Raw genomic sequence first — 18,181 nt, 5'->3', positions numbered from 1 at the left:
CTTAATTGATAATGAGGTAGTATTTCCTCCATTTGCAAATCAGGCAGCCTAGAGCAGTGAAAAAGCACAGGATGTCAAATCAGAAGACCTATTTTTTTTTTTTTTCTGAGTCTCAAATGAGGCTAAAAGTGATCATAAGACCCTCCATTAAATTTGCTAGTGCAAAGAGTGAAGAAAGAATGTTTGAGGCTAACTCAGTAGACAGTGTTTTAATTTCTTCATGTGTACAACGAGTATAATATAGGCACTTGTGAAATGGCAACCCACTCCAGTGTTCTTGTCTGGAGAATCCCAGGGATGGGGGAGCCTGGTGGGCTGCCGTCTATGGGGTCACACAGAGTCGGACACTACTGAAGTGACTTAGCAGCAGCAGCAGCAGTGATAACTCTATACATAGGAAATCCTAAAGATACAATCAGAAAACTACTAGAGCTAATCAACGGATTTAGTGAAGTTGCTGAATACATAATCAATACAGAGAAATCACTTGCTTCCCTACACACTAATAATGAAAAATTGGAAAGATAAATTAGGGAAAGAATCCCATTCACTACTGCAACAAAAAAGAATAGAGTACTAGGAATAAACCTACCTAAGAAGACAAAAGGGCTGTATGCAGAAAATTATAGGACATGGATGAAAGAAATCAAAGATGACCCAAATGTAGAGATACACCATGGTCTTGGGTTGGAAGAATCAATATTGTGAAAATGACTATACTACCCAAAGCAATCTACAGATTCAGTGCAATCTCTATCAAAATATCAATGGCATTTTTCACAGAACTAGAGCAAAATCTTAAAATTTGTATGGAAACACAAAAGATACCAAATAACCAAAGCAATATTGAGAAAGAAAAACAGCCGGAGGAATCAACCTTCCGGACTGTATACTACACATTATAGTACACATTTTTATAGCTCTCAGTAGTTTTCTATTTTTTTCCAAAAACATATAGGTCTGGCATATATCTTGCCAAGCTTAACATAAATAAATATGATTATGTGACTATTATGTATATTCATAATTACAGCTTTTGATGATGATGTGGCCAAGGAAACAACCCAAAAGTTTTCAAACTAATAACATAAGAAAATGTGAGTAATATATTATTCAACTGAAGTTATTTTTGAAAAATTATGTGCAGCATAATCATAATATTATTTGCATATAGAAATGTTTATATAAATTATGTTTATATAAATGTATATATAGCTTCTGTGTATAATTGCACATAAAGACCCAAAAGATAGCTGCAATGATCAGTGATTAGTGAAATCAGAAGAATATTTTTCCTTTATACTTTCTACATTTTCCATTTTTTTCTACAACTAAACAGTGATTCTTTTGTTTTTAAAAGAAAGAAGTGGGCTATAAAAGTAATAGTTGAAGAACAATATGTTTGAAATGATTTGTTGACTAGTGTATAATGCCTGGTAGGCTGGCTTTATTCTATAGGGAATCTCTTCATGGCTTTGGGGGAACTTCAATATTACCTTCAGAAACAGATTTTAAGATGAAAGATATAAATACCTTTTTCTTCAAAGTGCATTTTCCAAGGAAATTAATTGGAGATGAATATTTGTTTTGATATCTTTGTTGTTATACAGTGAGCTGTTCATGAAAGTCTATATTTCCTGGTATCTTTGTATCTTCTTATAAGAATTAGGTGAAAACACAATGCTATTATTGTCATTATTCTTTCCATAAAATGTGTAGAACAAATTTACTTTTAGTACCTAGAGTCTCTCATCAGCTGTCAAAATATTTATAATTCTTTTCAGCTGATTTATCTACCAAATAGAACAAAGTAATCCTAAACTGAATAAACATACATTATATTCTCTAAACCCTATGGATAAAAAGCTATATACTTGGAGAATGAAGACTTGAATTCATGCTATTACATATAGAGTTCTTAATCACTATGCTATGCTATTTACTAAATAGCAAAGAGAACTCTTAGTTTCATAAGTTGTGGGCCTATTTTCCTTAGAAAATTCAGTGCACTATAGATGAGAATCTTAAAATGAGGTCATACAGTGCATAATCATTTAATAATTCAGAGGCAGAAAATTAGCTTCAGAAAATTGGTTACATTTTTGTGAAAATTTTCCAGAATAATGAGCCATAGAATGAATCTATTTAATATTTTTATCTGTAAAAGTGGAATTCATTCTGCCCTTTACTATAGTTTCACAGAATCTGGAAGATTTTCCAACAGTGAAGAATCATAGGGTTATGGAGCTATTAGGACAGTCTATATCTTTGACTTCATCCTGGTTCTTATTTACTTTGTGAAGTGAAGTTGCTCAGTCGTGTCCGACTCTTTGCGACCCCATGGACTGTAGCCTACCAGGCTCCTCCCTCCATGGAAGTCTCCAGGCAAGAGTACTGGAGTGGGTTGCCGTTTCCTTCTCCAGGGGATCTTCCTGACTCAGGGATCGAACCCAGGTCTCCTGCATTCCAGGCAGACGCTTTAACCTCTGAGCCACCAGGGAAGCTTCTCTGGAAATAGGAAGAAAGATGGAGTTGACCACATCTGCCCGGAGCCACATCTTATATTCTAGGCAGAGTGTAAATCAGGATAATATGCTCCTTTCAGTGATTTGACAGCAGTGTGCTTACTTAATAATCACTGCCAATTTAACCAACTCTCTGTTTGTGCTTTTAAGTCTAATATTAATCCCCAACCATCTCTTTTCCTATTCTCTGTGAAGATGTAGAAGGTTTTTTCTCAACATAGCCTCTCTTTTCAAAGGGAAAAACAACTTCTAGGTTCCTTTCTGTGGAAAATATCCCAATTCTTATCTATACTTATGGTTCAAAGATTAATTGTGTCAGAACTGAAGTTTTCACAAAATCTGTATTTCTTAAATTTTCCACATGGTGTCCTCTCTTTGAGTTATAAAGTAGGCACTTTAAGGAAACATTTTAGGCCAGCAGAGACTTGGCAGTGAAATCTTCAACAACCTTGTACAGAATTGGTGACTAGGTTGGAGAAATAAAAATCTGCATTGGAATGACTCCCACTTGGCTGAGTCATTGAAAAGCAGGGAGTTGTGAATCCAATAATTGTGAGCACTCCCTTGCAGGGTTATGTACTTAGATCAGCTGTTTTTAAATGGGTAGACCCTACAGCAGGGATTAGGGTACACAAAACACATTTTATGTTCAGAATTCTTCATAATTTGTCATTGATGAAATGAATTGTGGTGATGTAGACTTAGGTTTACCCCCTGGGTTTCCACAGGATCCAGCCTTCTCACTTGCTTCCCAGGATTATAAAACTCACGTATAATTTCATGTTAGTGATTTCCTATTAATGTTGTTGATCTTTTTCCTTTTTTGATTTGCATTTAAACAACATTTATAATTTTTACTACTTAAATTGAAACAGCTCCAAAACCCAGGCTAATCTTTTTGACTATAGTGTCTTCTGTAATGCTTTAATCCACTCTGATTTTGAAATTTCTAGTTCTTATCTCAAACACAGCAGGAAAAAAAAAATGCTACAATTGCTTTAGTATTATGAGCCTCTGATATATTAGAAACATTCTTGGTTAACTTCAGGATAATTGTTTACTTGGCATGTTTAACAGTCTCTTAGATCTTTTTCAAATCTGCAGATGAGTGGCTAGTGTCAGGTTTCTTTTCCTTCTTAAAAGATGGGTTATTTCAGCATCTTAGTATAATACCTGAGTTAGAGGTTCTATATTTGACTGAGCCAAGAATGATGATATTCTAGGTGTGGAGCAATAAAAATGTTTGATGATGGACTGAATGATTATGATCACGTATGGGAGTTTATTGGATAAAACTAACAAAAATACATTTGAAATTTGAGTGGTTTTGATGAATATATCATCAAAAGAGTCTATTAGGAATATGGGGTAATTTCATTAATAAATGATCAAACAACAAAATGATAATGGATAGAAATCAGCAGAAATGGTACTTTAACTTTCTGTCTTATTCATGTCTTAGGATGAAAAAAACATATATATATGTGATATATAGGCTATATAAAGGTATAGCCTACTTTTTGGTTCAGTAGAAAATACATGAAAGAGTTTCATTTGAAACAATGAAAAATTTTTTGAACTAGTCTGAATCTTTAGAGATTTTAGTATAAAATGCATAATGTACTTCTTACTCTTAATTCTGTTCAAAGTTTCAATGTTAATACAATACATTCAGTTTTAAGATATTTGAGTGACAAGTTATGGACTAAGTTAACTGGTGTTTATAGCCTCCTCCATAAACCTTTAAGTACATATATATATATATATATGTGTGTGTGTGTGTGTGTGTATATACCTTTAAAAAAGACTTTGCCTCTGAAAATTATTTATAATATTTATAATATTTATCACATCATGTAGTTGTTCAGTTGTGTCCAATTCATAATACTCTGAAGTGTGTTTTAAAAAAGAGAGACACTACTTCAGTCAGAGCATCAGAAACAGAGGAAGACATTACCATCCAATACCTGTTTTCATGAATATTGATAAATTTTTTGATTTCAATTCTCCATTGCAGTGATCTATCGGAGTGGATATGATGGAGGCAAACAAGACTCTGGTGGCAGAATTTGTTCTCACAGGACTCACAGATCTCCCAGGGCTGAAGGTCCCCCTGTTCCTGGTATTCCTGGTCATCTACCTCACCACCATGGTGGGCAATCTTGGACTGATTTTTCTCATCTGGAAGGACCCCCATCTTCACACCCCCATGTACTCATTCCTGGGCAGCTTGGCCTTTGCAGATGCTTGCTCTTCATCTTCTGTGACTCCCAAGATGCTTATGAATTTTTTTTTCTAAGGATCATATATCCTTCATTGAATGCATCACCCAGTTCTACATTTTTGCTTTCAGTGCCACCACAGAAAGTTTCCTCCTGGTGGTAATGGCCTATGACCGCTATGTAGCCATATGCAACCCCTTGCTTTACCCAGTGGTGATGTCCAACAGACTCTGCACTTGGTTGATAAGTGGATCATATGCAATTGGTTTTCTGCATCCTATAGTTCATGTAAGATTGTTATTTTGATTAACTTTCTGCAGGTCCCATATAATAGATCATTTCTACTGTGAAATCTTGCCACTTATTACAATTTCTTGCATTGATCCATCTATTAATGCTTTGGTGCTTTTTATTTCTGCCTCTTTTATACAAGCTTCTACTTTTATAACTATCATAGTTTCTTACACCTGCGTCCTCTTTGCCATCCTGAGAAAGAAGTCAGAAAAGGGAACGAACAAAGCCTTCTCCACGTGCAGTGCCCACCTTCTTTTTGTTTTCTTGTTCTATGGCACTCTCTTCTTCATGTATGTGCGTCCGGGGTCTGGCCAGGATCAATATAAGGATAAAATGTATTCACTGTCCTACACGATTATAATTCCCCTGCTAAACCCCTTTATTTATAGCCTAAGAAACAAAGAAGTTTTACTTGCATGTAGAAAAATGATAAAGAAATAAATATTTATCAGGAAATCTTTTATTATCCTTCACTTTTTCCTCTTTTTAAATAAAGCATAATGACTGCCCATGGGTTTTCATATAGTAGGGACTGAATGAATAGTTGTTAATGCATTAATAATAATATTTACACCAGCTATGATTGTCAGTTATAAGTTAATGTAATCATCAAAATAATTAATGAATAATAACAGTCATCACTGACTTTTTCTTGTTGTTTTAAACTCATCTTCAAGGATGAAACTGACAATGAATCAGTACATGATGATACATGTCAGGACTCCCATCTTACAGTCTCTCTGGAGAAAATCAGTCACAGGAAATTCCAAAGTCAATAGGATAATATTTTTGTAAGTTAAACAATAAAATTTTAATTTTCCATTTTTAACATGTTTCTTTTCATGGTGGAAAAAGCTAGCAATTGCTTTTCAGCAATTATTATGGGTAGAGTTTCTAAATCCATTTATTTCCTTCTTTGGAATATGTTGATATACCAGGCTTGGTGAATTTACCTTTCTTGTTTCTTTTTCTGTATATGACTAGAGGATTTAACCTTGCTACTCTGTTAAAAGGAAGACACCTCAAAATTGCGGGAAAAGTCTACCTCTTCTGGCTTTAGGAGATGATGAGGGAAAACAGAAGATGCAATGGTAGGAGAGGACTCAGACATGCAGGTTTTAATCCACCATCTGGAGAGGCTGGAGATTTCGAAAGTAAAGAGGAAAATTAGATGCGTATGAGTAGTGTGTTATCTATTGCTGTTTTACGCAAATTAGCATTGTGGCTTAAAAAATCAAGCCATAGCAAGCTTAGTGACTTAAAACAACACAAATTTATCATATTACATTTCTGTAGTGCAGAAATCTTTTTAAAATTTTATTTATTGTAAATTGGAGGATAATTGCTTTACAATATTATTTTGGTTTCTGCCATATATCAACATGAATCAGCTGTAAGTATATATATGTCCCCTCCCTCTTGAACCTATCTTTCACCTCCCACCCCATCCCATCCCTCTAGGTTGTCACAGAGCATTGGTTTAAGCTCCCTGTGTCATATAGCAAATCCCCACTGGCTACCCATTTTACATATGGTAATATATATGTTTCCATGCTGCTCTTTCAATTCGTCCCACCCTCTCCTTCCCCAACTGTGTTCACAAGTCTGTTCTTTGTGTCTGCATCTCCACCACTGCCCTGCAAACAGGCTCATCAGTACCATCTTTCTAGATTCCATATATATGCATTTATATACAGTATTTTTCTCTTTCTGACTTACTTCCTTCTGTATAATAGGCTCTGTGTTCATCTGCCTCCTTAGAATTGACTCAAATGTGTTCCTTTATATGGCTGAGTAATATTCCATTGTATATATGTACCACAGCTTCTTTATCCATTCATCTGTCGATGGACATCTAGGTTGCTTCCATGACCTAGCTATTGTAAATACTGCTGCATGTAGTACAAAAATCTGACATAGATCTCACTGGAGTAAAACCAAGGTATCACTAGGGCAGAGTTGCTTTCTGTATTCTGTGGGAGATAATTGTTTCCTTTCCTTTTCCAGCTTCTAGAGACTGTCTACGTTCTTTGGCTCATTGGCCTCTTCCTCTATCATCAAAGCCAGCACTGTTGATTCTCTCTGTGTCTGACTTTTGTAGTTACGTTTTCTTTTGACCCTGATTCTTCTGTTTCCCTCTTCCACTTTAAGCACCCTTGTGATTACAGTGGACCCACCCAGATAAACAAGGATAATCTCCCTATTTTAAGGTCTGCTGCAGTACTAACTCTCTTTTTGCTATGCAACATAACATTTTTGCAGGATCACATCTTTGTGGAGGCATTATTTTGCTCATCCCAAGAAGTTTTAGAAAAGAGCTACTTTTGCCTAAATTACAGATTAGGGCCTGAAAAGGAATCATATATGGCTCTGATCCTTCCTTTTCTGCTTCTATTCAACATAGAATTAGAGGTCCTAGCTACAGTACTCAGACAATAAAAAGAAATAAAAGGTATCCAAGTTGGAAGGGAAAAGTCAAAATTGTCACCATTTGCAGGTGACATGATAAGCTATGTAGAGAACCTTAACGTCTCCACACAAAAACTATTAGAACTAATAAATTAATTCAGCAAAGTAGCAGGATATAAGATTAATACATATAAATGCTTGCATTTCTTTACATTAACAATGAAATATTGGAAAAAGAGTAATATATATTTATATATCAGAAAGAGAGAGTGAAAAAAATCCCATTAAAGAGCATCAGAAAAACACCTTAGGAATAAACTTAACCAATGGGGTGAAAGACACATATGCTGAAAACCATAAAACACTGATAAAGGAAATTGAAGATATTCAAAGAAATGGAAAGATAGCCCATGCTCTTGTGTTGGAAGAATATTGTCAACCATACCACTGAAAGCAATCTACAGATTTAATGTGATCCTTATCAAAATACTCGTGACATTTTCACAGAACTAGAACAAATAATCCTAAAGATTATATAGAACCACAAAAGACCCAGAACTGCCAAAGCAACTCTGAGAAAAAAGAACAAAGGTAGAAACATAACTCTCCAGTCTTCACACTAGACTACAAATCTACAAATCAGCATGGTATTGGCACAAAAATAGACATATAGATCAATGGTACAGAATCCCACACCTACAGTCAATTAATCTTTGATAGGAGACAAAAGTGTACAACAGAAAAAAGATAACTTCTTCAAGAAGTAGTGTTGGGAAAGTTGGACAGCTACATGTGAATCATGAAATTAGAACACTCTCTCACACCCATATACAAAAATAAACTCAAAATGGTTTAAAGACTTAACAATGAGACATGAAACCAGCTTCCCTAGTGGTAAGGAATCCAACCCCTGCCAGTGCAGGAGACAGTTTCTATCTCTGGTCTGGGGGGATCCCACAAGCCACAAAGAAATGAAGCCAGTGCATCACAACTATTGAGCCTGTGCTCTAGAGCCCAGGAACTGCAACTATTGAGCCCAAGTGCCAAAACTAATGAAGCCCACACAACCTAGAGCCCAGGGTCTGAAACAAAAGCAGTCACCACAATGAGAAGCCTGCACACCGTGATTAGAGAGCAACCCATGCTCCCCGCAACTAGAGAAAAGCTAGCACAGCAACTAAGATGCAATAGCCAAAATAAACAAATTAAAAAATAGCCAAACTGGACTTCAACAAAAGAATTTTTAAAAAGACATGAAGCCAGCAAAAACTTAGAGGAGAACATAGGCAAAACTTTCTCTGACATAAATCATAGCAATATTTTCTTAGATCATTTCTGCAAGGCAAAAGAAATAAAAGCAAAAATAAGCAAATGGGGACCTAATTCAACTTCAAACCTTTTGCATAACAAGGAAACCTTTAACAAAATAAAAGGACAATCTACAGAAAGGGAGAAAATACTTGCAAATGATGTGACTAATAAGGGATTAATATCCAAAATATACAAATAAACATTCAATATTGAAAAAACAGCCCTATTAAAAAATAGACAGAATTCCTGAAGAGATACTTCTCCAGAGAGGATTGTCAACAGGCACAAAAAAAGATGCACAATATCACTAATTATTAGAGAAATGCAAATCAAAATCACAATGCAATATTATCTCACACTGGTCAGAATGGTTATCATCAAAAAGTCTACAAACAGGAAATGCTGGAGAGGATATAGAGAAAAGGAATCCCTTGTACAGTTGAAGGGAATGTAAATTGGTGCAGCAGCTATGAAAAAAAGTATGGTTTCCTTGAAAAACTAAAAATAGAGGTATTATATGATCCAGCAATCCCACTCCTGGATATATTTGCTTAAGATGAAAGCTCCAATTAAAAAACATACATGCATCCCAGTGTTCATCAGTTCAGTTCAGTCACTCGGTTGTGTCTGACTCTTTGCGACCCCATGGACTGCAGCACACCAGGCTTCCCTGTCTATCACCAACTCCAGGAGCTTACTCAAAGTCATGTCCATTGAGTTGGTGATGCCATCCAACTATCTCATTCTCTGTCATCCTCTTCTCCTCCTGCCTTCAATCTTTCTCAGCATCAGGATCTTTTCAAATGAGTCAGTTCTTCCCATCAGATGGCCAAAGTATTGGAGTTTCAGCTTCAACATCAGTCCTTCCAATGAATATTCAGGACTGATTTCCTTTAGGATTGACTGGTTGGATTTCCTTGCAGTCCAAAGTGAAGTGAAGTTGCTCAGTTATGTCCGACTCTTTGGGATCCCATGGACTGTAGCCCACCAAGCTCCTTCATCCATGGAATTTTCTAGGCAAGAGTACTGGAGTAGGTTGCCATTTCCTTCTCCAGGGGATCTTCCCAACCCAGGGATCTAACCCAGGTTTTCCGCACTGCAGGAAAAAAAAAGCCTGAGTGTAAAGCCTGTCTGAGCCACCAGGGAAAAATCTTCTCCAACACCACAGTTCAAAAGCATCAATTCTTCTGTGCTTAACTTTCTTTATAGTCCAACTCTCACATCCATACATGACCACTGGAAAAGCCATAGCCTTGACTAGACGGACCTTTGTTGGCAAAGTAATGTCTCTGCTTTTTTAATATGCTATCTAGGTTGGTCATAACTTTTCTTCCAAGGAGCAAGAGTCTTTTAATTTCATGGCTGCAGTCACCATATGCAGTGATTTTGGAGTCCAAAAAGATAAAGTCTGTCACTTTCCACTGTTTCCCCATCTATTTCCCATGAAGTGATGGGACCAGATGCCATGATCTTAGTTTTCTGAATATTGAGCTTTAAGCCAACTTTTTCACTCTCCTCTTTCACCAAGAGGCTCTTTAGTTCTTTGCTTTTTGTCATAAGGGTGGTGTCATCTGCATATCTGAGGTTATTGATATTTCTCCTGGCAATATTGATTCCAGCTTGTGCTTCATCCAGGCCAGCATTTCACATGATGTATTCTGCATATAGGTAAATAAGCAGGGTGACAATATACAGGCTTGACATACTCCTTTCCCTATTTGGAACCAGTCTGTTGTTCCATGTCCAGTTTTAACTGTTGCTTCTTGACCTACATACAGATTTCTCAGGAGGCAGGTAAGGTGTTCATAGCAGCACTATTTACAATAGCCCAGACATAGAAATAACTACCAAAGTGCCTGTCAATATATGATTGACTAAAGATATTTTAGGAAGATAACTCAGCCATAGAAAAGAATAAAACCTGCCATTCGCAGCAACAATTGGACCTAGAGTATATTATACTAAGTAAGGTGGTTCAGACAAAGACAAATATATCACTCATAAGTGGAATCTAAAACATAATACAAAGGAATCTATATACAAAACAGAAACAGACTCATAGATATAGAAAACAAATTCATGGCTACCATATAGGAAAGTAAAGGAGGAAAGGGAAAATTAGGAGTATAGGATTAATTGATACAAACTACTATACATAAAATAGGTGTAAATAACAAGGATTTATTCTACATCATTGGGAACTAACTATATTCAATATCTTCTAATAAAATATAGTGGGAAATAATCTGAGAAAGATAATTGAATCACTCTGCTGTGTACCTGAAACTAACACAGTAATGTAAATCTGATATACTACAATAAAAATAAAAACCCCAGTCCTGGTTTTCACTATTGCAAAGCAAAATATAGCATTACATAAAAATTTCCTCTAGGCCCATAAATGATATCTTGGAGATGATTTTCAAGTTGCTGCTAAGCTAAGGCGCTAAGGAGGAGAATCATTGTTTGGTTTGAAATGCATGAACAAACCATAGTAGTCCATGGTGAATGCAATTTGCTCTTTTTCTTAGGGACCTCATGTAAGATTTCCATATCCTAAACGTTTGTCAGAGGAAATTTTTGCAACTCAAGATTGTCTGTTGTATAAATATATACATTCACCCCACTCCCCCAGAGATTCAGTGATTTAACATTTTAAAAATATTAATAGTTCAATCCTGCAGGCATTCAAAACACCTCAGATAAAGGCAGTGCTAGACTGTGGTTTCCTCTAGTATTTAAAGGACTTGCATATACTTGTGACCTCCTTTAGCATAAACTTCCTTAGAACAAGCAGTTTTGTTCAACTAGTCATTTAGGATCTTCCCCATGCAAACTGTCCAGCTTCACTCAATGGAAAAGTTTGCATCTCAGAGAAGCATGTCAGGCATTTTTGGTTCAACTAGTATGATTCTCAGAAACTCAAAGGCTGTGATGGTGGTGATCCTCATTACATTCTTATTTATTTTACCATCCTAAACTTTGCAAAACTGTATAGGGAATGGATGAAAATGGTAGAAACCAAAAACTTAGCCATATTGTATTGCCTATTGTTGTTTTGCAAATATGCTGCTCTTATTAAATAGAATAATTCAATACAATATCTGGTATGAGATATATGGCTACTGATGTGTGAAAAATGTATTCTTATACCAATCATGAATGAGGGTTGATGGTGGTGATTTACTTGCTAAGTTGTGTCCGACTCTTGCGACCCCATGAACTGTAGCTTGCCAGACTCCTTTGTCCATGGAAATGAGGATTATAAATGTTTTATATTTATCTGGGGTGGGTAATGTTATAAACTGATGGTCGTGCTCCAGGAATAACTTAGCTCTTTTGCTCTATATTTGAAGAAACATTTATTTCCTGGACATTTTGTCAAACAGCAGATTGGTGCATTATAAGATGATAATATGTTAATTTAACCTGATAAGTGCCATGGATACCTTGTAAAGTTCATGTGCTCCATTGGATGACAGAAGAACTCTACAAAATTGTGTTTTGGGAGTGTGTCATTATGTTGTTGTTTAGTTGCTAAGTCATTTTCCAGTCTTTTGCAACACAATGGACTATAGCCCACCAGGCTCCTCTGTCCATGGGATTCTCCAGGCAAGAGAACTGGCATGGGTTGCCATACCCTCCTCCAGGGGAGTCTTCCAGCCCAGGGACAGAACCCATCTCTCGTGCACTGGCAGGTAGAATCTTCACCACTGAGCCATGCATGAAAGCCCATGTATAATTATAACATATGGCAAAATAATACTTTTAAAAATTATTGGTATCTACACAAGGAAGAGCCATAGCTGAGTTTGCTGGAGGAAACAAAGTATCAGCTTGAAATCCCAGTTTTTTATTGAATTAGGGACAAAATAGGAATTGTGTTTGACTGCCTTGAGAGGCTGGAGTATTCTATACATAAGAAGGCAGGTCTAGTCTAGACTAGTCTAATCTAGCGGAGTCCATAAGCCGGACAAGGTACCTCCCTTCAGGAGTGTCGTGTAGTGCTGCCCAGTGATTGTGCTTAGTCACTCAGTTGTGTCCAACATTTGTGATCCCATGGACTGTAGCCCACCAGCCTCCTCTGTCCTTGGGATTTTTCAGGCAAGAAGACTGGAGTGGGTTGCCATTTCCCGCTCCAGGGGATCTTCTGGAGCCAGGATCCAACCCACGTTTCCTGTGTTTCCTGCATTGTAGGCAGAGGCTTTACTTACTGAGCCATTGAGGAAGCTTCAAGAAGGAGGCTAAAAAAGGTAAATGATAATCAGAAGAAGTACAGTAGAAGAAATAATTAGCCAATAACCAAATCCATGTTCTTTTCTTCCCAGATACACAGTCTCTCTTTTCAGTTCACTGCAGTATTATGATTGAGTTTAGGATTGAAAGTGATATGCTATTTCTAGCTCATAAGCCCCTCACAGTCGGAATCCCCCATGAAATTTCTCCTTCCAGCTTGATCCAAATGAGAATACAATCACTGAAGAAAGTTATGTGTGGGGACTTCCCTGGCAGTCTAGTGGTTAAGACTTCACCCGCCACTGCAAGGGGGTGCAGGTTCAATCCCTGGCTGGAGAGCCACGATCCCACATGCCTCATGGCCAAAATGCCAAGGCTTAAACCTGAAGCAGTACTGAAACTTCTGTGTGGAAAATGCCTGAATGACAAGCTGGAGTCTAGAACTTTGAATCATCAGTTGGGATAGAATAGTCTAACAATTCGGAACATGTGATTTATATTTATCATGAATGAGATATTAACTTCTATTTTGTCAGTTTACTTAGATATTGAAAAATATCTGTAAGTTCAGTTAACGTTCTGTAAAAAAATACACACATACAATGCAATAAAATTCCTTAACTGCATCCAATCAATTATTGGGCTTATTTCTCAGTACAGGGACGTGAATACGAGGCTTCAGTTGTTGACTGAAACAGTCCTACAGACTTAGAGAGTGAACTTATGGTGACCAGAGGGTTAGGGGTCAGGGAGAGGGATAGATCAGGAGTCGGATTGATATGTACACACTACTATATTTAAAATGGGTAATGGAGCTTCCTTGGTGTTCCAATGGTTGAGAGTCTGCTTTGCAGTGTGTGTGTGGGGGGACATGGGTTTGATCCCTGGTCAGGGAACAGGGATCCCACATGCTGGGGTGCAACCAAGCCCATGTGCTGCAAATATAGTGTCTGTGTGCCACAACTGCAGAGTCCCTGCACCACAGCTACAGAGCCAGTAGTTACAGTGTGTAGTTACACAACCACAAAGTCCATAGAATAGATACATGTATATGTATAACTGAATCACTTTTCTGTATACCCCAAACTAACACAACATTGTTAATCAACAATACTCCAATATAAAATAAAAAAACTAAAAAAAGAACTTCAGCTGTCATTTTATGTGCAATGAGAAATTATTAATAACATTTAAATAGGGGCAAGCATGTATTATGGTGTGGTAGTGAAACAGTATACATTTTATAAAAATCAGTCCTGTGTGAGTGGGGAAAATACATCGGATGACTGTGTTAAGAGATGCATATTGTATAGTTAGGAGGTTATTTAATAAGCCAGGCAAGAGATGAATGTATTTTAGATTTTAGTACTGACTGCATAAAAAGAAATATTGGATTTAAGACATCATTGATAGATGCACTCTTGGTTTGTGACCCTATTTCCTGTGATACAGGAAACACTGGAAGAATACCAGGTTTGAGGGCAGAATAGAGGAAGATCATAATTCCAGATTTGGACATGTTAATTCTAAGGTACCTTTGGGAGTTTCAAGTAAGCAAGTCAGGTAGCTAGTTGGGTAGTGGGAGCATCAGAAAAAAAAAGGAAGGGAAACAAGTTTATTCTCTATTTTGTTCAGTGATATTTTAAACATGTCCCCAAAGTGAACCTTGAGGACACAATGAATAGTTTTAATTGTTATAACTAGAAGTGTATAATGATTTGATGATTAGATTACAATGCCCAGTAGAACAACTTTGACTTCATCCTACCTACTGGGAATACTTTGGGAGCATTAAGGGAGTTTCAAAACTTTTTAAGAATGGGTTTGCAAATAGGAGAAAGAAATGTTATATTCTTCCAGTTTTGCATTTCCAAGAAAAAGCAATGCATATATAATTGTGCTTCATTTCTGTACCTTTTATATTATTTTGAGAAAAGCGGCACACTTTCAGTTTCCCATATTTTACAGGAGCCGGGTGAGGATGCAGACATTTTCATATTTTCATTATTATAGCTTTGTAATTTGCCTGTATGATAAGAAAATATCCACATAAGACATTAAAACCCTAGACAGGTCTTTTCCTTTTTCAAGTCAGCAAACAAAATCTGGACAAGCAAGTAAATCTATGTCTAAACATGAATATTTCAGTTAGAATTTTTGCTGTGTAGATAACACATTTGTTGATATTTCTTAATAAGAAACTTCAACAGAAGAATGAAAAATAGAAAATATAATGATAAGAAAAAATCAGGGGTTATTTTATAAATATGAAGTTTTAAAATTTGAGAGATAAGCTATGAAGCCTAAAGTTAACTTGTTTGTAATTTTCAGAATGGGAATTCTGGCTTCAGGCTTATTATATATAATAAAAATTCTTTAATTTCATGGAATCATGAGTATGTACCCTAAAGTCACTAAAGGTAATTTTAAAAGACTCTGCTATGTAACTCTTGAAAAAAAAATTCACAAAAGTTACTATTTTTGTCTAAATTATATTAATACATTACAGGAACTAAAAGTAAGGATAGCAACGATTTGGTTATTTCAGATTCTAAAAAGAGTTGGGCTAACTGATGCAGGGTAAGTATTTCTCAAGATTCTAAATTTCTAGTAATTTCTGATATATATCTGTATATATATCAGGTATATATCTCTCTATATATATTTGCTGCTTTTCTCATGGAACTGTTATTCTGACTTTCACTCCCCTCTATTTCAATTATTACTATCTCTACTCTCACTCCAGAAAAACCAGTGCTATAAATTTAGTGTTTATTATTCATGTTTCTTGATGAAAAAGAGAGATTTAAAAAATACATTGCTAGTTTTACAATCCTGAGACCACACATTTTATACTTCTTTGGATCTTGCTCTTCTGCAATAATTATACATTGCAGAAATTCCAAAATTAAAATTAGGTAGAAGAGTTCTTTTTTCATGATTGAACTATATCCCATAATATGAATGTACTCTGGTTTATTTACCCATTTCACTGTTGCCGCATCTTGTCTTTGCTGTTGTGTCCAGCTCTTTGCTATCCCATGGACTGCAGCATGCCAGCCTTCCTTGTCCTTCACTGTCTCCCAGAATTTGCTCAAACTCATGTGCATTGAGTTGGTGATGCCATCCAACCATCTCATCCTCTGTCACCCCCTTCTCTTCTTGCTCTCAATCTTTCCCAGCATCAAGGTCTTCCTCAATGAGTCAGCTATTCTCATTAGGTGGCCAAAGCATTAGAGCTTCAGCTTCAGCATCAGTTCTTCCAATGGACATTAAGGAGTGATTTCCTTTGAAATATATCTCCTTGAAGTCCAAGGGACTCTCAAGAGTCTTCTCCAGCACCACTATTTGAAAGCATCAATTCTTTGGTGTTCAGCCTTCTTTATGCCAACTCTCACATCTGTACATGACTACTGGAAAGACCATAGCTTTGACAAGATGGACCTTTGTTGGCATAGTGATATCTTTGATTTTAATATACTATCTAGTTTTGTCATAGCTCCTCTTCCAAGGAGGAAGTGTCTTTTAATTTTGTGGCTGCAGTCACCATCTACAGTGATTTTGGACCCCATTAAAATAAAAGCTGTCACTGTTTTCACTTTTTCCCCATCTACTTGCCATGAAGTGATGGGACCGGATGCCATGATCTTACATTTTTGAATGCTGAGTCTTAAGCCAGGTTTTTGACTCTCATCTTTCACCCTCCTCAAGAGGCACTTTAGTTCCTCTTCACTTTCTGCCATTAGAGTGGTATCATCTGCATATTTGAGGTTGTTGATATTGCTTTGGCAATCTTGATTCCACTTGTGAGTCATCCAGCCCAGCATTTCATATGATGTACTCTGCATATAAATTAAATAAGCAAGGTAACAATATATAGCCTTGATGTACTCCTTTCCCGATTTTGAGAACCCCATGGACAGCATGGTCTTTGCTACTCTGAACAATAATACAGTAAATATTCTTTGTATATTTACCTTTGCATAGCAGTGCTTTTATTTCTAGGATATATATAAATATAAATATATATATATATAAATGATAGATGAAAAAATATATGTGTTTTAAAAACTTAAATGGGATTGCATAAAATTGCTTTTCAAGAAAAGGCTGTTGCAATTCAAAGTTCCACAAGTAACATATGAAAGTAACACTTTTCTCACTTTAGTGAATGTTGAGTATTTTTATTTGTTTTTATTTCTGCTATTCTGATATATGAGAAAGGAAGTATCCTTCCATTTTTGTTTTTGTTCTTGTTCACATGTGTGTTGTGACATAGAAATTTGGGCATCTTTTCATTTTATTTTTGGTTATTTTGATTTCTCCATCTGTAAACTTGCTTATTCTTGTCATTTACTCATTCGTCTATTAGATTGCTTGCCTTTTAAATCTATTCTTAAGTTATTTTATATTATAGACATAAATCTATGTCTTTCATATACATGGATGATATATTTCCAAACTAATTATATACCTTTGACTCTGTTGGATATTGTTTTGCTATACATTCAAGCTATCTATTTTACTGGCTTCCTTCTCTGGACAACAATTTCTCTATTCCCTATGTTACATCACTGTCTTCTCAATTACTTAAGATAATATCTATGGTGTGGGGTAGGAGACTAACCTAATTTACTAATCCTTCCACACAGATAGCAAAGAGTGTCAGCATAACCCATTAAATCAACTGTCCTTTTCCTACTGAACTGAAATATCATATTTGTTTCATACCACATTCCCATATATATTGGAACCCACTTCTGAGTTCTCTTTTCTGTTTCACCGATCCTCTGGCTTCTTCTTATGCCACTATCTTAATGTTTTGATTATTATGTCTCTACATTATTGTTCAACATCAATTAAGGTATTCTTGACTACTCCACATTTATATTTTTCTTGGGCAGAATGAGAAGTTATTTTCTTCCATATGAATTTCAATGAGTTCAAGCAATTCTAAAAACTGTTAAGTTATCCATGTTAGATTGAAAAGGATTTGCATTTGAATTTGGTAAATGCAAATTTACCTATAAATTTAAGTGAATCTAATTTTAAAACATTTTATTACAGATAATTTTGAATGTATATAAAAGTAGATAAGTGAAGGAAAAAATTAAGAACTACTAATTAAATGAGAAGCATGTCTTACATGTCAGTAACATAACAATCCACTGTTTTTATGATTCT

The 18,181-nt window shown here is 35.9% G+C and overlaps 1 non-coding gene and 1 pseudogene across 1 annotated transcript; one reads left to right on the top strand and one right to left on the bottom strand.

The window, feature by feature from the left end:
* Positions 1–2,428: 2,428 nt before the first annotated feature.
* Positions 2,429–2,501, bottom strand: TRNAS-GGA. Its single transcript has one exon. It is a non-coding gene; the product is annotated as a tRNA-Ser (tRNA).
* A 2,059-nt stretch (positions 2,502–4,560) lies between these two features.
* Positions 4,561–5,482, top strand: LOC120853006 (annotated as a pseudogene).
* Positions 5,483–18,181: the final 12,699 nt, after the last annotated feature.

This window comes from Oryx dammah, unplaced genomic scaffold (genome assembly GCF_014754425.2).
Source record: "Oryx dammah isolate SB20612 unplaced genomic scaffold, SCBI_Odam_1.1 HiC_scaffold_2, whole genome shotgun sequence".
NCBI classification, from domain to species: domain Eukaryota; kingdom Metazoa; phylum Chordata; class Mammalia; order Artiodactyla; family Bovidae; genus Oryx; species Oryx dammah.
The sequence above is the reverse complement of the archived record's forward strand: the minus strand, read 5'-3'. Positions and strand labels throughout refer to the sequence as shown.